Here is a 27871-nt window from a genome sequence, read left to right as displayed (position 1 = left end):
AAACAATTCCAGCGAACCGGAGAACGTATTTATTGAACATTTAAGAGTAGTTCAAAGCTCTGAAGTAACAGAAAATATGTTAGCGTCAGTTTCAAATGTAGCATAAAAAAACAAAAATTTAAATCACAGTCCTACAGTACAGGACAGTCTGGATAGGCCAAACAAAGCAGCCCAGTACCTCACTAAACCCTACTCACCTGTTTAACCACCCAACAATTATACTTTGACAGTACTTGCCACATATAGGGAAATGTTCTCTACATCTTATGACATAAACCTCAACAGTCCAAGTTTACCTATGGATAAAGAACATTACTGAAGGACTCCGACAAGCCCATAAACTGATCCATTTTCAAAAATGTTATTAAAACATACAGTATCCTATATAAACACTTATCTCCCAAGATAAATGCCTCAATAACAATATTATTTTTTAAACTTTTTTTAATTTACTCGGAAACAAACTATTTTTTGTCACAGTCCTTTCATTTTACACAGTGAAAATCCTTGCTTTAAAAACAGAAAAACATCCAGTATCAACAGGAGGGGGGGCACCACACAAAACCTCAACCCCCCAAAAAGTAGGAGAGCAGAAGTATTGGCAGTAATGAAAATGCTTAGGATATGATGAAGAATTCTCAAATGGGACAATCTGAGAAACTCTAATGTGGAGTTCTCAGTACCCACAGTAGGTTGGTCCAATGGGGTGGGGAGTTCTCAGTACCCACAGTAGGTTGGTCCAATGGGGTGGGGAGTTCTCAGTACCCACAGTAGGTTGGTCCAATGGGGTGGGGAGTTCAGTACCCACAGTAGGTTGGTCCAATGGGGTGGAGAGTTAAGAGTCCAAATGGTTATGCAAATACCCTCAGAAACGTATCATTGCCCAAAACACATGTTTAGCTAAAGGCTTGCATTAGCTAGTACAGCAGAACATTTGCACAGAATTAGAGCAATGCACATATATCACCATGTATGAATATAAACTTTAAGGCACAAATGCATGTCATTTCAATGTCTTAACAGGGAAAATAATTTGTCCTTGAAGTTTTAAATCAATGTAGCTGCAATACCATCACCATTGCAGACCCAGAAAACAACTGAAAACCAGTCAGCTGTTCACAAAACAAATACAGACAGATAAACAAAGACAAATTACTGGTAGTAATTAAACACTCAGAAAGAGAAACAAATTACTAGAAGTAATTAAAATAAAAAACTATTGCTCTTAACTCAAGTTCAATTCAACATCTTTCACAACTTACTGAAAGTGGCACTGCCTCAACAATACAAAGACCAGTGTATCATGTACAGTCTGATGTGACTGTGTGCAGGCTCCTATAGCCTACACAGAGATGATCTCAGAGGATCACATGACCTCTCACAAATGGACAGAAAGCTCTGGTGGTAGAAGATGGGTGAGGAGGAACAAGAGGATGAAGGAGGAGCAAGAGGATGGAGGAGGAGCAAGAGGATGAGGATGAGGAGGAGCAAGAGAAGTAACAGGGCCTAGTCCTCTACTACAGTTTGGAGGAAGCTGCGGGGTCTACGGCGGCCTGGTTGTCGTCTTTCTGGTCCAACTCTTTGTGGTGCTCCTCCTCCTTGTTCCCACCCCCTTCCTCGCCAGTCTGGAACATGTCATGAGTCCACTTGTTGGGGCTTCTGCCCCCCTTGCGGTAGATGAAGCGACCCCTGCTGTGGGGAAAGACCCCTCGGCCACAGCTCTCCAGCCATGTCTTCTCGTCCTCACGGTCATCATGCTGTAAGGTGGATGGGCCAGAGAGAGGTCAGTGAAAACAACCACTGCACCAGCATCAGTAGAGGAACATGTTTTAACGTATTCATGTTCTATTAAATGTCCCTGAGTGCTAAGAAGATCAACGATCACAATACTGAAACACAATTAAGAACAGGTTTCCATATTCAAATCAAGAGCATCACTGGTCACATGTAGTGTACTATAAAAAAAGGAAAAGGGTGCCATTTCAGACAAAGAAATAACATGTGCTAAAACAGGAAGTGGTGAAACTCACAAAGTAGTATTTCCTGCTCTTGGGGGTGTACTCTGGGTCCCAGTCCTCATCTGGGGGGGCGCTCTGGGGGGGCGGCGTTCATATTAGGAGGGGGGTTGCCATTGCTGCTTGTGTTACCTTGGTAATTGCCCCTATTCCAGCCCCTTCCTCCTCCTCTTACTCTGGGAAGCTGAAACCACCAGAACAAACTTGGTCAGACTATGGGCAACTTCACTCTACAGCCCCAGACACCAATCTTGGGTCAGTTTTGCTGTGGGAGAGAGAAAAAGACAAGTACAGGGGGGGAGAGAAAGCAGGAGGGGGAGAGAGGGAGGGAACGAGAGAGAACACTAGGGGCTCTCAGTTGGCTGTGGAGAAAAGAGGAATCAGGCCTATTGTCAGAGTGTTGTGTTTGTAAATGTCACTGATGTATATTACAAGACAATCAATCACATCATTCCAATTGTGCAGTTAGGCAGTAACAGTAGAATACACCACACGGAGAGCAGAACTTACAAATCCTCCACGTCCTCGGCCCCTATCCATGGGGCCCTCATAGTCGCGGGGGGGACCCCTATCCATGTGGCCCTCATAGTCACGGGGGGGACATCTATCCATGGGGCCCTCATAGTCACGGGACCCGAAGCGAGGCTTACTGTAGCCCTGGTCCATATGCTCCATTTCCTCCCCCATCATGTGGTTTTTACCTCTGAACCCTTCTCTGAAGGGAGATGGAGAGGAGGAGGAAGAGGAGGAGGAGGATGGAGAGCGATTACGATTCTTCTTGTTTTTTCTGAGAGTGAAGGGTAAAGAGGCAATCTGAATTAGTCTCCATTTTGACTGCCTCTATAGTTGGGAGTGCAAAACAGGAAATCATGGATAAGGGTGAAAATGTGTCACATATAGCTTTAATCAAAGATACAATTTAAAAAGGATGATTGCTTCATTCCAACGCTACCGGCTCATCAGGCTGTCTGACGTAAGACAATGGGAAGAGACTATAGGGAGGTGATTTTACATTAAGATATAATAAGCCTACTTTGATTTCTTGTGGCGTTTGGAAGATTTCTCTGAGGACCTCTCTTGGCTGGGTCCTTGGGAGCCCTTGCCCCCGTCCCGTTGCTCCTTCCCAGAAAACCTTTTACGGCGCTCTATATCCAGACGCAGGTCCATTGGGTCCGTTTTGGCTGTTCTACCCCGATCCTGTGTAGATATAGAAGTGTTGTCTATGTTAGTGATCGCTTTCGCTTCGGACAACACAACTTCTAATTTACCATCCTACCACTTAATAACTTTATCAATGGACAAAATATAATGAAGTAATGATGTCTTTTCACATTCAAAAGTTTTTAAAAAAAAGACAGAACTTGTTAAACAGTTTTAGTTTTGGACCCCATCTGATGACACAAAATGCAGCCCTCCTGAGATATAAGGCCAACTTGATGTTAACAGCTTTTCTTTCAAATAACTATAATGTTTAATATCAAAGTATTTTGTATGTACTCAAGTATAATGTGTGTTAATGGAAACTAAGTTAACCTTCTAAGGCTTCTATTTAAACTGAGTAACTTGGCCAAGTAACAGACACACATTTAGACAGCTACACACCTCATAGTTAAACAGCAGTTTTTAAGATAAGATTTTCAAAAACACAATCATTTGTACTGAACTTGAATACATTTTGCTTGTTTGTTTTGAGAAAAATACTTACAACGGCATTGCTTAGGGTCCCTTGAGATGCTTGGACACAGCATCTTAAGTCACTTCCTGTTAGCCTTTGCTTGGGTGGGTACGTATGTACGTACATAACAGCTCAATAACCATATGATCTCTTAGGCTCGGGGGGCTCGCTTGGCATTACAATACACAACTGGGCTCTTTTGATTTAGACTCTTATCTCCTTTAAAAGAAAAGCACAAAGCTGAACACTGCTGCTCAGTTTGGATCGTCTCAAATCCCCGTTTTACTTCAAATGCCAAAAGAGGCCGTTCACCTTGTAGCTGCAGTCCTCCAGCTCCTCAAGCAGGTGAGAGTGTCTGGTAAAAGCACTGGGGGAGACATCGATTCTCCTGGGAGGGGGACACACAAAACAGAAGGACGGTTGGATACAGCTACACTAAACGTGTGTACGTACTGGTCACACAACGGTCTCAAAAGAATATTCAATATTTTTCAAAACTATTTTGGAGTAACAGCGACACACACACCTTTATAAATCCACGAAGAATGTTTGATTTGTGTTAAATAAATCTCATAATGTCAGTCAAAAGGCAGACTTAAAGGTAACTGTCAAAATAAGAAAACACCAACAAAGTGTCTTAATATGGAATTGGGTCACAAAACAGAATTGCTTTTTACTGCTGACCTACAAAGCATTACATGGGTTTGCTCCTACCCATCTTTCCGATTTGGTTCTGCCGTACATACCTACACGTACGCTACGGTCACAAGACACAGGCCTCCTTATTGTTCCTAAAACTTCTAAGCAAACAGCTGGATGGAGGGCTTTCTCCTATAGCGCTCCGTTTTTATGGAATGGTCTGCCTACCCATGTGAGAGATGCAGACTCGATCACAACATTTAAGTCTTTATTGAAAACTCATCTCTTCAGTAGGTCCTATAGTTGAGTGTAGTCTGGCCCAGGAGTGTGAAGGTGAACGGAAAGGCTCTGGAGCCACCATTGCTGTCTCTGCCTGGCCGGTTCCCTTCTCTCCACTGGGATTCTCTGCCTCTAACTCTATTACAGAGGCTGAGTCACTGGCTTACTGGTGCTCTTCCATGCCGTCCCTAGGAGAGGTGCATCACTTGAGTGGGTTGAGTCACTGATGTGATCTTCCTGTCTGGGTTGGCACCCCCCCCTTGGGTTGTGCCATGGTGGAGATCTTTGTGGGCAATACTCTGTCTCGTCTCAGGATGGTAAGTTAGTGGTTGAAGATATCCCTCTCGTGGTGTGGGGGCTGTTCTTTGTCAAAGTGGGTGGAGTTATATCCTGCCTGTTTGGCCTTGTCCTGGGGTATCATTGGATGGGGCCACAGTGTCTCCTGACCCCTCCTGTCTCCAGCCTCCAGTATTTATGCTGCAGTAGCTTGTGTCGGGGGGCTAGGGTCAGTTTGTTATATCTGGAGTACTTCTCTTGTCTTATCCGGTGTCCTGTGTAAATTTAAGTATGCTCTCTAATTCTCTCGGAGGACCTGAGCCCTCGGACCATGCCTCAGGACTACCTGGCGTGACAACTCCTCGCTGTCCCCAGTCTACCTGGCCGTGCTGCTGCTCCAGTTTCAAACTGTTCTGCCTGCGGCTATGGAACCCTGACCTGTCCCAGACCTGCTGTTTTCAACTCTCTAGAGACAGCAGGAGTGGTAGAGATACTCTCAATGATCGGCTATGAAAAGCCAACTGACATTTACTCCTGAGGTGCTGACTTGTTGCACCCTCGACAACTACTGTGATTATTATTATTTGACCATGCTGGTCATTTATGAACATTTGAACATCTTGGCCATATTCTGTTATAATCTCCACCCGGCACAGCCAGAAGAGGACTGGCCACCCCTCATAGCCTGGTTCCCCTCTAGGTTTCTTCCTTTCTAGGGAGTTTTCCTAGCCACCGTGCTTCTACACCTGTATTGTTTGGGGTTTTAGGCTTTGTTTCTGTACAGCACTTTAAGATATCAGCTGATGTAAGAAGGGCTATATAAATACATTTGATATTGGAGGGATGATACATGAGAAATTGCATCATTTGGTGTTTTGTTGATGGTTGTGGACCAGAACGTCCCGTAAGTGTTTAATTGGGTTGAAATCTGATGACTGAGACGACCATGTCATATTGTTCAAATCGTTTTCATGCTCATCAAAACATTCAGGTGACCACTCGTGCCCTGCGGCTGGGTGCATTGTCATCCTATGAAGGCATAGCCATTTTTATTCATGACACTAAGCATGATGGGATGTTAATTGCTTAATTAACTCAGGAACCAGAGCTGTGTGGAAGCACCTGCTTTCAATATACTTTGTATCCCTCATTTCCTCAAGGGTTTCCTTTATTTTGGCAGTTATCTGTATTTTCTACAATGTTGGTTGAGAATGACTTACCTGTGGATTTCTGGACTCTTCCTTTGTTTAATCAATTCCATCTCAGCTGCTTTTCTTTGGTACATGGCAAATCGCTCACTTAAAGTCATGCCTGAAGAGTGGAAATGTTGTGCTGGAGGACAGATACAATGTTTATATTTGGACACCACTAACGCAGACAATACTTACATACAGTGGCCTTCAGAAAGTATTCATACTCCTCGACTCATTCCACATTTTTGTTGTGTCGCAGCCTGAATTCAAAATGGAGTTAAATTGATCTAGACACAATACCCCATTAATGACAAAGTGAAAACATGTTGACATTTTTGCAAATAGATTGAAAATCAAAACACATGCATCGAATTGACATCATTTACATACATTGACATAAGTATTCACACCCCCTTTGCCATGACACTCCGGTGCATGCAATTTCCTTCGATCGTCACTACAACTTGATTGAAGTACACCTGTGGCCATTTTAATTGTTTGGACGCGATTTAGAAAGAAACATGTATTTAGTCCCACTGTTGACAGTGCATGTCGGAGCCAAAACTATACCATGAAGTCCAAGGAACTGTCTGTAGACTATAAAACAATGTCTACAGTGAATGTTTCCAAGAGCACAGTGGTCCTCCATCATAGGGGAAACTGAAACAATACGGAACTACCCAGACTCTGCCTTGAGCTGGCCGTCCGACCTAACTGAGCAACTGGGAGGTGACCTTGGTCGGGGATGTGAGATGGGAGAAGCTGCCAGAAGGACAACAATCTGGGATTTATGGGAGAGTAGCCTGATGGAAGACACTCCTGAGAAAAAGGCATGTGAAAGACTCAAGAGCATAAAGGCAAAATATCCTGAATGTAAAGCTTCCATGTCTGGAGAAAACCAGGCACAGCTCATCACCCGTCTAGCACCATTCCTAAAAATGAAGCATGGTGGTGGCAGCATCATACTATGGAGGTGCTTTAGAGAGGCAGGGACTGGGAGACTGCTAAGGATAGAGGGAACAATGAATGGAGCCAAATACAGACGAATCCTTGATGAGAACCTGCTTCAGAGAGCAAACATTAGATTGGGGAGCGAAGATGTACGTTCCATCCACACATGGACCTCAAGCATACAGCCAAAGCAATGCTGGAATGGCTTCACAACAAGAATGTGAAAGTCCGAGTGGCCCAGCCAAAGCACAGACTTGAATCCCACTGGAAGTCTGTGGAAATACTTGCGTTGTTCACCGCCTCTCCCCAGCTACCTTAACAGAGCATGAGAAAATCCAGGAAGAAAACCCCCAAATATAGATGAACAACGCGGATACAGACATAGTCAAAGCTGTAATCGCTGCCAAAAGGTGCTTCTACAAAGTAATGACTCATGGGTGTGAATGCTTATGCAAATTAGACATTTCTGTATTGAATTTTTAATAAATTCCTAACACATCTACACTTTGCCATTACGGGGTTATAGTGTATAGATGAGTGAGATTTAAAAATGTATATTTAATCCATTTTGAATTCAGGCTGTAACAGCATGTGGTATAAATCAAGGGGCTTGAATACCAATCTGAAGGCACAGACAACCTTTCTTAGTCCGTGGACGTCTCCAACTCAGACAATTGTTTAAATTCAAAAGGACTTAAAGAATGTCGCACACTGAGTGTGCTGAAACATTGGTTAGGTGTATCCATTAAACTGTTGAGAGCACAGCGTGACTTCCCTTCATTTGTATGCAGTTTACCCTCCTCCGTTAGTCAGCACCTCTACAAACATTGGAGGTGCGTCAGCTCATCTTTTTTATACCTGAAAATGTTCTCACAATGCCGGAATTACGTCAAACCCTACAAAAGGACTAGTGAGTCAACACTCCATGGAACTACTGAGCATTCCGAATCCAAGCCCCACGGCTGTGTCCTCCTCAGTATCCGAAGCCACAGACAACGTCATGGTAACCAATAAATACCCTGCGCGAGTCACAAATGGAACACTGAGTCACAAATGGAACACTATACCCCATTATAGTGCACTGTAAAAGGGAATAATGTGCCATTTGGGATGCAGCCCGTTTTAATAATCAACCCATAGATCTGCTATCACCGACTTCCTTCACCGAGTGGTTACTGTTTAGGTGTTGTTGTGGGTCAGAGTAGGGCTGTGGCAGTCATAACATTTTGTCAGCCGGTGACTGTCAAGTATATAACTGCTGGTCTCACGGTAATTGAGTGTTAATTAAAATACAGTACCAGTCAAAAGTGTAGACACCTACTCATTCCAGGGTTTTTCTTTATCTTTCCTATTTTTGACCACTATGCATAGCAAATGGAGGGTTCTTTTCTGTGGTTCATTTTCAAGCCAGCCAGGTTGTAAATATATACAAGCCTCCTGTTGTAAATATAAGCAATGAGGTTAATATTAGGAAACTTGAGAAAAATATAGTAGGCAAAGTCTATAGAAAGCTGATGGAACAATTCAGGCCATCACTCTGTTTTCTTAAGCAATTGCATAGGCTATAGAAATGTTGCACAACATGAGCTCATGCGGTGTTTGATGACATTAGCAAAATTTGGTAGGCTACTATTGACCATCAGCAGTATCAGAGCTTGGAGAGGCCTAATTACCGTGACTAAACGATCCCGTGGAATCTGACTTCAGTCATGACTGGTAATACGGTCAACCATAAGCAGCGCTTACCTTTGATGTAGTGCACAATGGTGACAATATGCTGCGCAAACAGCTCAGAGGGGCTGCGTTGGAGTTGAGCAGCCTGTATGTGTTGGAAAATGGAGCGGAACTGTCCGGGATCTTTCTTACTGGGATGCACCAGATCCCTGGACAAACCACGCTCCTTAGTCAGACTTCCAGAGGAGCTGAGAAGAGAAAGACAAGCTGAAACTATTGTGTTCAAGACCGTGACAGAGTTCCATAAAAATGTTAACCCCTCGATCATATCCAAAACTATACGCAGAGTTAACTTTTTGAGACTAGGGCGGTAGTATTTTGATGTTTGGATGAAAAACATGCCCAAGTGAAGGCCCAGAAGCTAGAATATGCATATAATTGGCAGATATAGATATAGTATAGAAAACACTAAAGTTTCCAAAATTGCAGGCGAAAACCTGAGGAAAATCCAACCAGGAAGTGCCTCTTATTTTGAAACCTCTGTTGCATGCCTATCCTCCATTTAAAGGGATATCAACCAGATTCCTTTCAATATAGCTTCCACAAGGTGTGAACAGTCTTTAGAAAGTTTCAAATGAGTGAGAATGATCACATCGTGTCAGTGTATAGCTGAGTGTCCCCAGAGTTTTGCATGCGCGAGCAGCATGGAGCAGACCTTTTCTATTCCTCTCCTATTGAAAAAGCTACCGTCCGGTTGAAATATCGATTATTTATTGTAAAAACAACCTGAGGATAGATTATTTAAAAAAACGTTTGACATGTTTCTACGAACTTTACGGATACTATTTGGAATTTTCGTATGCCTGTCGTGACCTGCACGAGCCTGTGGATTACTAAACAAAACGCGCCAACCAAATGGAGGTTTTTGGATTTTAAATAATTTATTGAACAAAAGGAACATTTGTGTAACTGGGAGTCTAGTGAGTGCAAACATTCAAAGAGCATCAAAGGCAAGCGACTCATTTTATTGCTTTTCTGACTTTCGTGACCAATCTACTTTGCTGCTAGCTGTTTGTAATGTTTTGTCTGCTGAGAGAAATGTCGTCACATAAACGCTTGGTTTGCTTTCTCTGTAAAGCTTTTTTGAAATCTGACACGCTAGGTGGATTAATCTCTTGAACCTATGGGGGCGCCATTTCATTATTGGATAAAAAAAAAAGGTGCCCGTTTTAAGCGCAATATTTTGTCACAAAAAGATGCTCGACTATGCATATAATTGACAGCTTTGGAAAGAAAACTCTGCCGTTTCCAAAACTGCAAAGATATTGTCTGTGAGTGCCACAGAACTGATGCTACAGGCGTATTCAAGATGAAACTTCAAACAGGAAATGAGCAGAATTTGAGGCTCTGTTTTCCATTGTCTCCTTATATGGCTGTGAATGTGCCCTGAACGAGCCTACGCTTTCTGCCGTTTGCCCAAGGTGTCTGCAGCATTGTGAAGTATTTGTAGGCATATCATGGGAAGAGTGGCCATAAGAGACTACATTTACCAGGTGTCCTCCCGGTGTCCTTTGTCTAAATCGGTGCGTAATCTTCAACTGCAGGCATTTTCCCATGGGAGTCAGAGGAGAAAGCACACTTCCACGAACGATATATCATCGAAGAGATATGTGAAAAACACCTTGAGGATTGATTCTAAACAACGTTTGCCATGTTTCAGTCGATATTATGGAGTTAATTTGGAAAAAAGTTCGGCGTTTTGATGACTGAATTTTCTGTTTTTTTTGGTAGCCAAACGTGATGTACCAAACGGAGCGATTTCTCCTATAAAGAATATTTTTGGACAAACTGAACATTTGCTATCTAACTGAGAGACTCCTCATTGAAAACATCCGAAGATCTTCAAAGGTAAATTATTTTATTTGAATGCTTTTCTTGTTTTTGTGAAAATGTTGCCTGCTGAATGCTAACGCTAAATGCTACGCTAGCTATCAATACTGTTACACAAATACTTGTTTTGCTATGGTTGAGAAGCATATTTTGAAAATCTGAGATGATAGTGTTGTTAACAAAAGGCTAAGCTTGAGAGCTAGCAGATTTATTTCATTACATTTGCGTTTTTCATGAATAGTTAACGTTGCGTTATGGTAATGGACTGGAGGCTGTAGTCATTATCCCGGATGGCTCGACGCAAGAAGTTAACAACAAGATAAGCTGTGTTTTGGTATATTCCACTTGTGATTTCATGAAAATTAAATATTTTCAGTAATTCAATTTGAATTTGGCACTCTGCAATTCAGTGGATGTTGACAAAAATGATCTCGCTAATGGGATGGGTGCGCCAAGAAGTTAAGAACTAGGCCAGTTTCAGAAACTATTAACCATCCAATCAGTCTGTTGATGGACATTGGTGATGCTGCTTACCTGGGCATTTCATCAAATGTGTTGATACTGTGCTCCAAACCCTCCCTCTTCCCAGAGGACCGGGGTAGGTGTGACTCCAACCTATTGATGGGGAACAGGGCTAGGGGCCTGTCCTTCTCCCCGCTGCCTGAACCCCTAGGGGGCACTGCTGCACTGACGGGAGATGGACTCCTCCTGTTGCTCTTCTCCTTCTTCTTCTCCTTCCTCTTGGACTTCTCTTCTTTCTTGGAGGCCTGCTTGCGGCTGCGGTAAAGCTCCTCTTCCATGTGTTCCAGGTCTTCATCCACGTCTTCGGCCGTGTCTCTCCGTCTCTCCTCATCCTTCCCCGGGGGGTAGTAATGGGGCTCGTCTTCCCACTTCCCAAACACATCCCGTGTTGTCAGGGTGGCTCCTTTGGGCTTGACCACCTCCTCCTCCTCCTCTCTTTCAGCAGCCTGAGACTTGAGGAAGGCCTCTTCGGCTCTTTCCAGGAAGGGCAGAGACTTATCGGCCTTGGAGCTGAAGGAGGCTGCTGTTATGTTGAAAAGGCCTCCTCCAATCTTGCTGTTCCCTTTCTCTCTGCTGTCTCCGTCCTGGCCATTCTCCCACTCTGCCGCCGCCTGCTGCTGCTTTTTGTTCTTGTTTTCTGCCAAGAACCTGGGCAATCAGACAGAGAAGCATATGGACCTTTACATTGTGTTATACAAAGGAGAATGTTGATTCAAATCTATTATCGTTACAGAATCCAGGTGTTCTAACAGGGCGTTGATGTGAAAATGAAAGACACTTCATCACGTGGTAGAATGTTGGATGATCTAATGAAACACGACTACACAACCACAGAAGACTGACAATACCAGGGAATGACATTGAATACTTAGAATAGACTGACCAAGACTCATGTTTTAATAATGATACTTACATAACCATCACCTCTTAAATTAGAGGGATATCATGCTGCTGGAAGGGGTGCTGGAGGGCCAGTAGGAGGCACTCTTTCTTCTGGTGCCCCCCCCCCCCTAATCATCCTCCGCTTCCAATTGAGTCATTCTACCCCCCTCTCCCCTGTAACTATTCCCCATGTTGTTGCTGTAAATGTGTTCTCTGTCAACTTACCCAGTAAAATAAGGGTATAATTTAAAAAATGCAGAGGACTACAGCAGTGACTTTTCCAATTTTGTTATATGCATTTAAATTGAGAAGTGGCAATGGCATCCATTCTTTTAACTCTATTGTAGCTGTGCAGACTGAACAATCTTAAAATAAATCATTACAAATCACAAACTGGAAAGAAAAAGTGGGTAAAAGGGTAACATACTTCTTGAAAGCAGAGGAAATAGCAGTCTTATCGTCTGCTCTGGTGGGATCCTCCTTGCCAAAAAAACCAAACCCACTGGTGGAGCCCGGTGGGCTCTTGGTAGAGGGAACACCGCCAGTGCTGCCCATGGTTCTCCACAATGACCCTTTGGGGTCAGACTTCCCCTGTTTGGCACCAACAGCCGGACTGCTGCATTTGGGGCTGTTGTTATAGTCACTCAGACCCTGCCATTTCCCAGCAGAGGCCTTATCATGACTGCTGCCTTCTCCCCCTGGTCCTCCTACCTGCTCCCCAGCCCCTCCCCTCTCCTCCTTGGCCTCTGCTGGTGTAGTCTTGTCCTTTACATCTTTAGAGCCAGGCTTCCCTGAGCCGGGGCTGCTGCGGCGATTCCGCGGGGAAGAGGAGCGGGAAGAGGAGCTGTGGTGCCGCCGGGACCGTCGGGAACCCCTGGAGGACGAACGGTCAGAGTATCGAGACCGGGAGTGGCTGCGGCTGCCTGAGCGTTTCCGGGGCGTGCGGGACCGAGATCTCCCCCTCCTGGGGCTGTGAGGACCGTGGTGGTCCTGGTCGTGGGGCGGCCCATCCCGGTAGCCTCCCCCCTGCCAGTTGTTGGCTCTGTAGCCGTAGCTGTTACCTCCTCTCTGGTAACCCTGGCGAGGGTAGAAGCCCCGGGTTCTACCGCGGAAGTAAAAGGGTCTGCGGAAGCCACGGTTGTAGCCCCTCTGGTAACCCCGGTTGTTCTGGTAGTCTCTGGTGGGATAGTTCCTGCCGTGGGACGGAGAGTGAGATCTGGAGCGGGAACGTGACCTAGAACTAGGAGAGAAGTCTGTTAAAGATACTGTGTAGCCAAGTCAATGTTGGTACACTGTTCAGAAGGTTGCCTAAACATGACAAAAACAGTAAACATATGTACACCTTGACACAACCCTGTCTGGTTAAGTTGGACTGAGGAGTATACAGTCAGAGTAAAATAATAAAATGGTTTTGTTTCGGCAGCCTGCACCTCGCCAACTCAGGTGTGCCCCTTTTTCATTCTCCAGACAATTCACTCAGAGAGAACAGACGGTCAGGCTAAATAACCTACACCGTCGGTTTGTTAACTGGCAGTGGTGGGACTGCGTTACAGTATTCTGTCCACTTGGAGGAGCTACTAAACCACACACTAGCGCCTATTAAAAAACAGCCAGGGACCAACGCAGCCAGGATCCTCCTCCAACCTTTTCCCTCTGAAGACACTCAACGTTCAAACAACTTCACTTCAAGGTGCCCTTTGAGTAACGTGATGGACAGTGAAGGAGAAATCCCCAATCAGGCACCATATGGAATACAACATGTTCATACTGCTTACCCTGTGACATTCTCAACCAACAAACGAAGACGTAGCCAACGTATTTGGTTAAATGCTGGAGGTTTTAGACATGAAGACTATTACCTCCACCACATATAAAGGATTCGGTGCTTAAATCCATGGAAATAATGTGAAGCAGAAAAATAACTAACAGTGAAAGTAGCGTCCCCATAGTACATCGGCACACTACTCCTACAAATCCAGGAAAATGCAAAGTAGCAGGCACATTTTAGAAGGACTGTAAATAAAGAAAGAATGTGAAGTAGAACGACAACCCAGACAGCAAGCGAACAGGATATTGGTTTCTACCCATGTACCGCAGTGGGGAAAAAAACTGCCAAATCCAGTGTATAAAATCCCCCATCCACTTACCTCTCGAGATTTTTCATTGAAAGAGTCTGGGAGCAGTGAGCCACATAGCGTACTCACAGTAGTTAGTGAGGGACTCCCTTTATCTGACGAGTGTGTGAGTGAAGGGACTAGAGCAGTGGAAAGAGTTGGGCCAACATGGGAAAGCATTTCTACTCTAATCCCTGTAGGAGGAGGGAGTGGGAAGAGGGCGTTTGACCTGGCTAGGCAACACTTCCTCTCCTTCCGACACGTCTCTCTCTTTGTGAAAGCACTTCCTGCCATCCTTTTGGACAAGGCATTTATTATGGACAGCGCTTGTCTTGTGCATTGGGGCGGCAGGTAGCCTAGTGGTTAGAGCGTTGGACTGGAAGGTTGCAAGATCAAATCCCCGAGCTGACAAGGTAAAAATCTGTCGTTCTGCCCCTGAACAGGCAGTTAACCCACTGTTCCTAGGCAGTCATTGAAAATAAGAATTTGTTTTTAACTGACTTGCCTAGTTAAATAAAAAAAAGGTACACTTTTTTTACATAAAAGAATTTCACCGAAAGAGGTCCCGAGCATCCTGTTATCAAGTCACTGTATGGCAAACACACACAGTGGCCTGTGGGGGAATCCAACTTTAACAATAGCCAATAAAAACATGCTCAGTCATATAACTAAGTTGAGATGTAACCAACACTGGGCCCATAATTCCTCATGGAAGTCATTACAGACTCACAAAGTGCTGAATGCTGTTTGACCTCCCTTCTCCAGGGCAAAGAACTGACCCAAATGATGACTCACTCATCTTAAAATTATGTAACAAAAGAACGATTCAATAATGAATAAAACTTATGGGTCAGTGACTGCATGTTATGTAGGTGCATTAGTTCATTCGGTCTCAGTTCAAAACAGAAGACTGATGAGAAATAGATTGTATAATATAAAATGTGTTTTCTGGTTAAGAGGCGGCCATTTTAACCCCATCATAAATACGAAGTAAAAATGTTTATCCTAGCAAAGAAAAAGGATAAAAATTAACCTTTTACTCAACAGTGTACCAATAGTATATCTTAAAAAAGGTGCAAGACAGGATTTTATTTACTTATCATTTAAAAAAATATACATTATAAATATGTTATGTATATAGCGCTAAAATTATTTCACAGTATTACTTAGGGCTGGGCGATATATCGTATTAATTTGAATGTATGATGTTGATCGAAATGCCTAACTGTTATATTGCATGAATCCTGGTTGTTGTTTTTATGAGCATTTATGTCCGTTGTTCTCATGTTATCTTTTTGGTCTCGTCAGTTTTGCTCCCTCTGCTGTGTGGACCTTCCAATTTACACCAGATATATGAATAGAATGACGGAGCATCCACTGAACCAGGACCAGCTCCTACCGCCAGGCCGCCGATACAGAGGCCAGAAATCCTTCATTCCCACACGGAATTATGGACTGTATCCATGTGTTGTCTGCTGTAGTTATTGCATCCACTGAACCAGGACCAGCTCCTACCGCCAGGCCGCCGATACAGAGGCCAGAAATCCTTCATTCCCACACGGAATTATGGACTGTATCCATGTGTTGTCTGCTGTAGTTATTGCATCCACTGAACCAGGACCAGCTCCTACCGCCAGGCCGCCGATACAGAGGCCAGAAATCCTTCATTCCCACACGGAATTATGGACTGTATCCATGTGTTGTCTGCTGTAGTTATTGCTTGTGATTTATTGCTTGTGATTTATGTATGTATTTATGCACCCATTGGGGATGCAGTGCTTATGTTTGTTGATTATGAAAGACAAAACTTCCCGAAAATGGACACACAAATAATTATATTAGATGCTCATGTCTCCGCAGGCAACAAGCTTCTGTCCAAAATAAGCACACAGAAATGCATAGGGTTTATTTTTGCGAGGGTGAAACATGTCACGTCGCCACTTCCTCTCTCTGCTCACGCTCAACCCCCCACAACAAAGGTGAGAGATCACATCTTCCTCTGACAAGCTGCTTCAAATCGCTATTGGCATTTGAGGTTTGGTCCAACAAAATGGTTCATATTAACAGTATAACATATAGAAACATTATTATACTGTAATGGAGAAAGAAGTTAAGCTTTCTACCGACACGCTTTCATGTCTCAACTCCTCAAATTGCGCACAGAGCAGACACTACTACCACAAGAGTATGATGATTTTGGAAAATTAATGCTCAGTTTGTCACACATGGCACTGCGGTACCACTATCAGCATTTTGACCAAATACTATTATAATAGCTGTCTAAAACGTGCAATAAGCATGAAAAAAAAAAGGCATTTCAATAAGGAATTGGCAACTCGTTCTCATTCTGAGAAATAAGGTAGGCCACTCGCTTTCAACATGTTAAAAGCCCACGGGCTAGCATGCTGTTCAAACAGCTGGAGACAGACAGAGGGGTGTGTTCTTAACAATTCAACTGTTTTACCTTGTTACCGAGTAAATAGATGCAAGTTGGCTAAACTTGAAATATTAAGATTAGCTGGCTACTCACTAGCAACGTGGACTTGAGCTTGAGAGATTGTTTAAATGAGACCCCTGTTCATTTTCTATAATGCCTGCTACAAGAAGTTAGCCATTATTTGTGAATGTTCATTATGCAAAGTTCTGGATAAATTTGTAACAAAATGACTGGCAGCTTCATTGAATAGTACCCGCAAAACACCAGTCGCAACGTCAACAGTGAAGAGGCGACTCCAGGATAATGGCCTTCTAGGCAGAGTTCCTCTGTCCAGTGTCTGTTCTTTTGCCAACCGCAATCTTTTATTTTTATTGGCCAGTCTGAGATATGGCTTTTTCTTTGCAACTCTTTCTAGAAGGCCAGCATCTTCACTGTTGACATTGAGCTGCCAGTTGAGGACTTGTCCCTAGAATTTCTAAGCAAACAGCTGGAGGCAGGGCTTTCTCCTATAGCGCTCCATGGTCTGCCAACCCATGTGAGAGACGCAAACTCGGTCTCAACCTTTAAGTCTTTACTGAAGACTCATCTCTTCAGTGGGTCATATGATTGAGTGTAGTCTGGCCCAGGAGTGTGAAGGTGAACGGAAAGGCTCTGGAGCAACGAACTGCCCTTGCTGTCTCTGCCTGACCGGTTACCCTCTTTCCACTGGGATTCTCTGCCTCTAACCCTATTACAGGGGTTAAAACTGGTGCTCTTTCATGCCGTCTCTAGGAGGGGTGCGTCACTTGAGTGGGTTGAGTCACTGATGTGATCTTCCTGTCTGGGTTGGCGCCCCCCTTGGGTTGTGCCGTGGCGGAGATCTTTGTGGGCTATACTCGGCCTTGTCTCAGGGTAGTAGGTTGGTGGTTTGAAGATATCCCTCTCGTGGTGTGGGGGCTGTGCTTTGGCAAAGTGGGTGGGGTTATATCCTTCCTGTTTGGCCCTGCCCGGGGGTATCATCGGATGGGGCAACAGTGTCTCCTGACCCCTCCTGTCTCAGCCTCTAGTATTTATGCTGCAGTAGTTTGTGTGTCGGGGGGCTAGGGTCAGTGTGGAATATCTGGAGTACTTCTCCTGTCTTATCCGGTGTCCGTGTGAATTTAAGTATGCTCTCTCGAATTCTCCCTTTCTTTCTCTCTGAGGACCTGAGCCCTAGGACCATGCCTCAGGACTACCTGGCATGATGACTCCTTGCTGTCCCCAGTCCACCTGGCCGTGCTGCTACTACAGTTTCAACTGTTCTGCCTGCGGCTATGGAACCCTGACCTGTTCACGGGACGTGCTACCTGTCCCAGACCGGCTGTTTTCAACTCTCTAGAGACAGCAAGAGCAGTAGAGATACTCTCAATGATCGGCTATGAAAAGCCAACTGACATTTACTCCTGAGGTGCTGACTCGACAACGACTGATTATTATTATTTGACCATTCTGGTCATTTATGAACATTTAAACATCTTGGCCATGTTATGTTATAATCTCCAGACGGCACAGCCAGAAGAAGACTGGCCACCCCTCATAGCCTGGTTCCTCTCTAGGTTTCTTCCTAGGTTTTGGCCATTCTAGGGAATGTTTCCTAGCCACCGTGCTTTTACACCTGCATTGTTTGCTGTTTGGGGTTTTAGGCTGGGTTTCTGTACAGCACTTTGAGATATCAGCTGATGTACGAAGGACTATATAAATACATTTGATTTGAGAGGCGTCTGTTTCTCAAACTAGACACTAATGTACTTGTCCTCTTGCTCAGCTGTGCACCGGGGCCTCCCACTCCTCTTTCTATTCTGGTTAGCGCCAGTTTGAGCTGTTCTGTGAAGGGAGTACTACACCGCGTTGTACGAAATCTTCGGTTTCTTGGCAATTTCTCACATGGAATAGCCTTCATTTCTCTGAACAAGAATAGACTGACTAGGTTCAGAAGAAATGTCTTTGTTTCTGGCCATTTTGAGCCTGTAATCAAACCCACAAATGCTGATGCGCCAGATACTCAACTAGTCTAAAGAAGGCCAGTTTTATTGCCTCTTTAATCATATCAACAGTTTATCTAACATAATTGCATAATTTTTAACGATCAATTATCCTTTTAAAATGTTAAACTTGGATTGGCTAACACAAGGTCCCATTGGAACAGAGGAGTGATGGTTGCTGATAATGGGCCTCTGCACACCTATGCAGATATTACTTTAAAAATCAGCCGTTTCCAGCAACAATAGTCATTTACAACATTAACAATGTCTACACTGTATTTCTGAACAATTTAATGTTATTTTAAATGGAGAAAAAAAGTGTTATAAGTGACCCTAAACTTTTGAAAGGTAGTATATACAGTGAGGAGAACATGTATTTGATATCCTGCAAAATCAATGTTTCCTACTTACAAAGCATGTAGAGGTCTGTCATTTTTAACATATGTACACTCAAACTGTGAGAGACAGAATCTAAAACAAAAATCCAGAAAATCACATTGTATGATTAAGTAATTAATTTGCATTTTATTGCATGACATAAGTATTTGATCACCTACCAACCAGTGAGAATTCCAGCTCTCACAGACCTGTTAGTTTTTCTCTAAGAAGCCCTCCTGTTCTCCACTCACCTGTTTCAACTCGTTACCTGTATAAAAGACACCTGTCCACACACTTAATCAAACAGACTCCAACCGCTCCACAATGGCCAAGACCAGAGAGGGTGTAAGGTCATCAGGGATAAAATTACAGACCTGCACAAGGCTGGGATGGGCTACAGGACAATAGGCAAGCAGCTTGGTGAGAAGGCAACAACTGTTGGCGCTATTATTAGAAAATGGAAGAAGTTCAAGATGACGGTCAATCACCCTCGATCTGGGGCTCCATGCAAGATCTCACCTTGTGGGTCATCAATGATCATGAGGAAGGTGAGGGATGAGCCGATAACTACACGGCAGGACCTGGTCAATGACCTGAAGAGAGCTGGGACCACAGTCTCAAAGAAAAAAATTAGTAACGCACTATGCCGTCATGGATTAAAATCCTGCAGCGCACGCAAGGTCCCCCTGCTCAAGCCAGCGCATGTCCAGGCCCGTCTGAAGTTTGCCAATGACCATCTGGATGATCCAGAGGAGGAATGGGAGAAGGTCAACTGGTCTGACGAGACAAAAATAGAGCTTTGGTCAAAACTCCACTCACCGTGTTTGGAGGAAGAAGAAGGATGAGTACTACCCCAAGAACACCATCCCAACCATGAAGCAAGGAGGTGGAAACATCATTCTTTGGGGATGCTTTTCTGCAAAGGGGACAGGACAACTGCACCGTATTGAGGGGAGGATGGATGGGGCCATGTATCGAAAGATCTTGGCCACCAACCTCTTTCCCTTAGTAAGAACATTGAAGATGGGTTGTGGCTGGGTCTTCCAGCATGACAATGACCCGAAACACACAGCAAGGGCAACTAAGGAGTGGCTCCGTAAGAAGCATCTCAAGGTCCTGGAGTGACCTAGCCAGTCTCCAGACCTGAATCCAATAGAAAATCTTGAGGGAGCTGAAAGTCTGTATTGCTCAGCGACAGCCCCGAAACGTGAAGGATCTGGAGAAGGTCTGTATAGAAGAGTGGGCCAAAAATCCCTGCTGCAGTGTGTACAAACCTGTTCAAGAACTACAGGAATCTCTGTTAGGTTTCTGTAACAAATATTAAGTTCTGATTTTCTGATTTATCCAATACTTATGTCATGCAATAAAATGCAAATTAATGACTTAAAAATCATACAATGTGATTTTCTGGATTTTTGTTTTATATTCCGTCTCTCTCAGTTGGTGTACCTATGATAAAAATGACAAGACCTCTGCATGCTTTGTAAGTAGGAAAACCTGCAAAATCAGCAGTGTATCATACTTGTTCTCCCCACTGTGTGTGTGTGTGTGTGTGTGTGTGTGTGTGTGTGTGTGTGTGTGTGTGTGTGTGTGTATGTATATACATACATACACACACGTATACATATATATATAGTGAATCGTCCATAAGTTTGACAAAATTAGAGAGATAATTTTTTTAGTACTTGCCTGTCAGTATTGTGATTGGCTATGATATTGGCCTATTGATTTCTCCAGCCAGAGCTGCTTCAGTTATCAAACTGGGAAAGCTGTTCAGACTTTGTAGCGGTGTTATCTAGCATAAATCGTTCAGTGAGAAAACAAGCACTGAAGTTTGTAGGAAATTGTACTATCTAAACCCAATGAGAAATATTTTTTCAATAACAAAGTCGCTGTGAAATATATTTTCAGTAAATAACACATAATATTGCTTTTACAGCGGTTTAAAGTTGGTGGACCAAAACCAAAGTTGCTTTTGTTCCGCCAGCTACAAACAGTTGTAAAAACAATGTTTGTTATTTACTGAAAATATATTTCACAGCGATTTAGATTAATTGACTTTGTGAAAAAAAGAACCAAGTGAACAATGTAGAATTTCAGCAACCAGGAAATGTGCGATTTCCACTACACCCAGTCAGAACAGCTTTCCCTCATTTGACAACAGATGTCAATCCAGCACGGGAAAATCAAATATCACAGCCAATCACAGCACTGGCGAGTAATTCATAAATGTGAAACTATCATTCCACTATTAGCACCAGATATATTATGGACATTCTGAAATTACAATGCAAAAATGTGTCTCATTCTCATATGTCCCAGGAATGTATGGAAAACAGGGTTTGATGACACGTCACCATACACTAGAGGAAGGAAGTGATTATAAAGTTCACCTGTAGCGGTGCTTCCTGGACCTGGAACGGGAGCGGCTTCTGGAACGAGACCGTGTGCAAGACCTGGACCTGGACTTTGACCTGGAGCGGGTCCGTGCGGGGCCATCTGGCGCTTTAGACATCTCCACTGTCAGGCCTGTCTAGAGGTTTACCTGTCCAACAACGAGATGGATGAGTGATGTTGGTATGCACTGGTAATACACTTGGGTGTTTTATACAGTAACAGTACCCAACCTGTTTGTTGACCAAACTAAGCACAGATACCATAAGCAAAGATAGTTATTAAAAAATTTAAAAAACAAGATAGACCAGAGTCATTTCCAATGGGAGCAAATTAATTAGTGGGCAGAGCCAAGCACGAGCTAGTGAGATCCTATTGGCCCGTTCAAGCATTAATTTGCAGATTTCCGTTAGGGAACGCCTACTCTGAAGTGCATGTGTGCAATAACTCAAAATTGCCCTTGCACTTTTTGAAACTTTGGCAAAGGGTAATGTCTACAAAACACAGTCCACTGTTACAGATCCTAGTGACAGTGGTGTAGAGGGGAGGGGGCAATGTGAATAGTCTGGGTAGCCATTTGACTAGATGTTCAGGAGTCTTATGACTTGGGGGTAGAAACTGTTTCGAAGTCTCTTGGACCTAGACTTGACACTCTGGTACCACTTGCCGTGTGGTAGCAGAGAGAACAGTCTATGACTAGGGTGGCTGGAGTCTTTGACAATTTTCAGGGCCTTCCTCTGACACCGCCTGGTATATAGATCCTGGGTGGCAGGAAGCTTGGCCCCGGTGATGTACTGGGCAGTACGCACTACCCTCTGTAATGCCTTGCGGTTGGAGGCCGAGCAGCTGCCATACCAGGCAGCGATGCAACCAGTCAGGATGCTTTCGATGGTGCAGCTGTAGAACCTTTTGAGAATCTGAGGACTCATGCCAAATCTTTTCAGTCTCCTGAGGGGGAACAGGTTTTGTCATGCCTGCTTCGAGACTGTCATGGTGTGATTGGACCATGTTAGTTTGTTGGTGATGTGGATGTCAATGAACTTGAAGCTCTCAACCTGCTCTAATGCAGCCCCGTCGATGAGAATGGGGGCGTGCTCGGTCCTCTTTTTCCTGTAGTCCACAATCATCTCCTTAGTCATGAGCCCATTAGCAGCTACCCAGACTACTCTTAGGTAGAACCAAGAAGTAGAACCAGACACCATATAAGGTCCTGACATGCTGACCACACCTCTCGCGTCATGTGCGTGTTGCAAAATACATTTACACATACATGTTATTCAATCATTGCGCGCGCCAACGAGCGTCTGCGTTGCCAAGCGCAAAAATAGAAGTCAGTTCTATTTGTGACGCTGAACGCGGTGCAAGTCCTGCCTCTCCCATCTCCTCATTGGTTTATTGAAGCAGATAATCAATGAGATGGCACGTGGGTATACCCACACGGGTGATTGAAAGATGGAGGTCGCTCGTCGTCGTGGTAATACTATGTAAGTTAGATGCCAATCCAAAGAAAAAAAGGAGGTGAGATGACTAGAAACGAGTCAGTTGAGCTTTTATATGTAGATTAATTTTCGGAGTAGAGGACCTTGTGCATTTCAGGTAAAATAACAACTCAATGTTTATATCACAGGACAAATTAGCTTGCAACTGCAAGCTAGCTAGCTAAATTGCCATAAATGTTTAATGCTTTTCGACCTGTCCCCAAATTAATATAATTGGTTCAGAGTTTGTTTTGATATTTCAACCGGCGTGTCGTGATCGCATTTGGTGTGTGTGTGGGGGGGGGGGGGGGACATATCAAATTACGCGCGTTCGGTTTGGGTATGATGTGAGGTAGAACAAGGAAGTGGACATCCTTGAAATAAAGACAACTAAATATACAACTAGATGTACCTGTCCAACAACAGGAGGGATGGGGTGATTTAAGTATAAACGTTTGTGTTTTATATAGTGCTCCAAATTCATGCATGCAGATAAAAGTAGACGAGCCTAGAATGAGGAAGTTATTAGCCTACACACAAATCTACAATAAAACTAGCTGGTGAGAAAAAGTTATTTAGCAAATAAACAAATGCATTACAACACAATTTCACACTGTCAAATAAAAAAACCTCACGACAAAATGTCCGACACAATGAGGAAAAATCATCTCTACACAGTCACAATCGTGGCCCCCAGAGATTTATTGGAGCCTATCAGCAACCAGAAGCCAGAAGGTCCTGCTGCTCTGTTGGCTTGTCCTCTGGAGACCTCATCATCACTGACTGACTATATCCCAAATGGCACCCTATTCTCAACCTATGTCCTATGGGCCCTGGCCTAAAGTAGTGCACTATATAGAGAAATGGGTTCCGTTTGGGACACAGGCTATTTCTAGAACGGTTGAGACCTCAGGTCTGGAACAGTGACTTGACAACTTGTCCCCTGTCAACAAGACCCACTGCCCTCGCCTGCTTGACCCCCTGGCAGTCGCCAGTATCCCCAAAAGCCCCCCCCCCCACCAAATGACCTTCACAGTGCCTGTGGAGAAAAAAAGTCAAAACATGGCTAAAAAAATAGAAGCTACACAATGTCAGAATCTATAACAAGACAGTTGAGAGAATGGCTTAGAATGCCTTTTAGCAACAGCTTGTCTATATTTTGCAGCCATAACCATAATGCATGGTAGTGTGGGTGGGGAGTGAAGAGAGACTATAGAACCAAGACACACAGCCTGTGGAAACTCCATGGGGGGGGGTAATGTCTGGCTCTGCTTCAGACCCCTTAACCTTTTCCACATTGTTACGTTGAATCCTTAATCTAAAATGGATTAAATATTTTTTTATCCTTCTCATCCATCTACACACACACAATACCCCATAATGGCATGGCAAAAACAGGTTTAGAAATGGATATATATATATAAAACATGAAATATCACATTTACATAAGTATTCAGACCCTTTACTCAGTACTTTGTTGAAGCACCTTTGGCAGCGATTACAGCCTAGAGCCTTCTTGGGTATGATGCTACAAGCTTGGCACACCTGTATTTGGGGAGTTTCTCGCATTCTCTGCAGATCATATATATATATATATTTTTTTTAAGTGCATTTCTTAAACTCTAAAGCAACTCATCTAAAACTCCGGACCACTCAAAACAAAATGTTGAATGAAGAAATACAATATTTTTTTCCAATAACACCAGCATTGCTAGCACTGGTTTCCAAAGACTTAGCAAAATGTATCCATTACCAGTAGAGACCGCTATGCCCAAATGGGTCCAAGAGAGAGTGTCAGGGGTCAGGGGTCAAGTGCTCTGCGTTTTCTATTTTATTGCTAAGAAAACAAGATCCTTTCAAATATTTGAGAGGGGTTAACTGTAAGGTAGTAGTGTCTTCAGAACGTATTCACACCCCTTTACTTTCCACATTTACTTGGGTTACAGCCTGATTATTAAATTGAGATTCTGTGTCACTGATCTACAGACAATATCCCATAATGTCAAAGCGGAATTTCACTTGTAGAAAATTATTTTTTTAAATGTAAAGCTGAAATTTCTTGAGTCAATAAGTAGTCAACCCCTTTGTTATGGCAAGCCTAAATAAGTTCAAGAGTAAAAATGTGTTTAACAAATCACATTATAAGTTGTATAGACAACAATAGAAGTTTACATGATATTTGAATAACTACCCCATCTCTGTACCCCACAAATACAGATAATTGTAAGGTCTCTCAATAGAGTAGCATATTTCAAGCACAGACTCAACCACAGACTAGGGAGGTTTTCCAGTGCCTCGCAAAGAAAGGCATCTATTGGTAGATGTGTAAATAAAATAAAAAGCTTGATGCTGAATATTCCTTTGAGCATGGTAAAGTTATTAGTCTTTGCAAGGTGTATCAATACACCCAAATCCTACAAAGATACAGTAGTCCTTTCCAACTCAGTTGCCAGAGAGGAAGGAAACTACTCAGTCATTTTAAAACAGTTTAATGGTTCTGATATGAGAAAACTTAGGATGGATAAACAACATTGCAATTATGCCACAATACTAACCTAAATGACCGAGTGAAAAGAAAGAAGTCTGTACAGAATAAAAATATTCCAAAACATGCATCCTGTTTGCAACAAAGCACTTAAAGCTACAATATTTAACTTTTTGGGTGACCCAACCAAATTCACATAGAAATTTGAGTTGTACACCTGTCACTCTCATTAAAAAGCAAGTCTAGGAAGCGGTAGATCTGTTCTATATACACTATTTCTATGCTTCCTGTGCTTAAGATTTGTTATTGCATCTTTTACTTTCTGTTTTGTACACTAGCTTCAAACGGCAAAAAAAAAAAAAGAGAAAAATCCACAGTTCTGATGTTACAATGATAACCAGCAATCATTGTGTAGTGTTTGTCAAACTTTACTGTTAGAAATGTAGCAACTAGGAAATGGCGGAGAGATTTCTACATATATTGCACTTTTAATACTGCAAACAATGTGGCAAAGACATACAAAGAGTTATGTTTTGGTCAAATCCAACACAAGTATGTTGGTGGCCAGTGGTGGAAAAACTACTACATTTTCATACTTGAGTAAAAGTCACCCAGTAAAAAAGTAAAAGTATTTGGTTTTAAATGTACTTTAGTATCAAAAGTATGAATGATAAAAAATTCCAGACGGCACAATTATTTATTTATTTTTACGGATAGCCAGGGTCACACTCCAACACATCCTTTCTAAGCAAAACATTTGTGTTTAGTGAGTCCGCCAGATCAGGATGACCAGGGATGTTCTCCTGATAAGTGGGCGATTTGTGTGGGCCGCATCATGTTATAAGTATGCTTGTCATCGGTAAGGATTATGGAGTTTTTTAGGATAAAATTCCATGGAATACAGCTACAGGAAAAACCCTTGATAAAAAGCCGACTGAACCAGGTTTCCAACAGACACTGGGAGACGAATTCACCTTTAGCAGGACTATAACCTAAAATACAAGGCCAACTCAACACTGGAGCTGCTTACCAAGCCAAGACGACATTGAATGTTCAGGAGTGTCCTAGTTACAGTTTTGATTTAAAAATCAGCTTGGGAATCTATGGCAATATTTGAAAATGGCTGTCTAGCAGTGATCAACAAATCAATTTGAGAGAGCTTGAATATTTTTTTTTAAAGAATAATGCAAATAACGTACAATCCAGATGTGTAAAGCTCTTAGAGACTTACCCAAAAAGACTCAGCTGTAATCGACGCCAAAGGTGCTTGCTTCTACAAAGTATTGACTCAGGGGTGTGAATACTTATGTAAATGAGACATTTCTGTATTTCATTTAAGAAATGAGCAAAAATGTTTTTTTTAGACATGTTTTCACTTTGTCATCATGGGGTATTGTGTGTAGAATATTTAACACATTTTGAATACAGCCAGAGTACAAAAATGTATTAAATAATCTACAAACAAAATGTGGACTATGTCAAGGGGCATTAATCAATCTTTGTACTTGTTCATAGCACAGAGAGAAGCACCTTTATGAAATAGGAATGTAGCCTAATGTAGGTAGTCTCATGGTCTGTTCAGTTATAAAAGTGGTATTTCCTGTCCAAGGAACAACAATTATGTTGCGCTGCAAACCAACTTACTAAACAGGATTCACTTGGATCTCACAGTAAATGTTGCACTGGGCCTAATGCCTGCCTATTTCTCTAACAAAACAGTTCTGGCCCAACACTGAGCTCTATAATGAGAGTAGACAGACAAGAAGTCATATTTTGGTATTTTATCAGTGGAGCAGGGTGAGGGTAACTGGGTAACATTAGTTAGCTTCCTTGACTGACCATTAAAAAACGGCAATAGCAAAAATATTGGTTTGTAAAAGCAAAAAAGCATTTTCACTTAGCTCAGACTTGTTTGACACGAAACTAGCTAGTTTATTTATAAATCTAACCAAGTAATGTTTGCAACAACAACAAACAAAGCTAACAACAGTTAGCAAGCTGACTGGCTTGCTCTGCTAGCCAAACCAACCCCCCGAAAAAACACCGAATAGCGAGTTGCTAAGGACAAGGACACCGCATATTTTACCTAAACTACACGACGACATGTCTTTTATTTGATGTAAAATACATTTGAGATATCGTAATGTAAAAACGATATCCACCACTAACGTTAGCTGCCAAATGTGAGCCACATTTTGGTCGCCTTTACTACGCAGCAGTGGCTATCGAGGTCAAATTTCCTTCCTGGATTTGTCCAATCTTGAGGATTGCGCCCACCTCAATTGATTTAAAAGGGCATAGTATTAGTTAAAAGCACGCTACTAATCAGACAGGAACTATTGTAGGCTACACCTGTGAAATATACTAACTGAAAAGCTGTTATGGCATGTTCTTACCTGGTAGGAAGCAGTTTCTTGGGCGCGAAATAGCCTACAGTCAGTCTGCACTGTTCACTTTACCAGTAATCTGAATGAACATGCGTCCAACCCCCTTCTGCTTCCTACTTGAACATGTTGCAATCAGTTAGCTAGCTAACATTACCTGTCCGAATGATCTGTCCCTAAAGAAAAATAAAGCATGACTTAATTG

General features: G+C 43.0%; 1 pseudogene across 1 annotated transcript; it reads right to left on the bottom strand.

The window, feature by feature from the left end:
• Positions 1-14: 14 nt before the first annotated feature.
• On the bottom strand, positions 15-27823 carry LOC124012583 (annotated as a pseudogene). Its single transcript, XR_006834741.1, has 11 exons — positions 27679-27823; positions 21319-21470; positions 12424-13236; positions 11127-11762; positions 8775-8950; positions 6105-6216; positions 4003-4078; positions 3049-3212; positions 2526-2802; positions 2031-2199; positions 15-1757 (listed from the first exon to the last, which is right to left on the bottom strand). The product of XR_006834741.1 is annotated as a thyroid hormone receptor-associated protein 3-like (transcript).
• Positions 27824-27871: the final 48 nt, after the last annotated feature.

Source organism: Oncorhynchus gorbuscha, linkage group LG24 (assembly GCF_021184085.1).
Source record: "Oncorhynchus gorbuscha isolate QuinsamMale2020 ecotype Even-year linkage group LG24, OgorEven_v1.0, whole genome shotgun sequence".
Taxonomy (NCBI): Eukaryota; Metazoa; Chordata; class Actinopteri; order Salmoniformes; family Salmonidae; genus Oncorhynchus; species Oncorhynchus gorbuscha.
The sequence above is the reverse complement of the archived record's forward strand: the minus strand, read 5'-3'. Positions and strand labels throughout refer to the sequence as shown.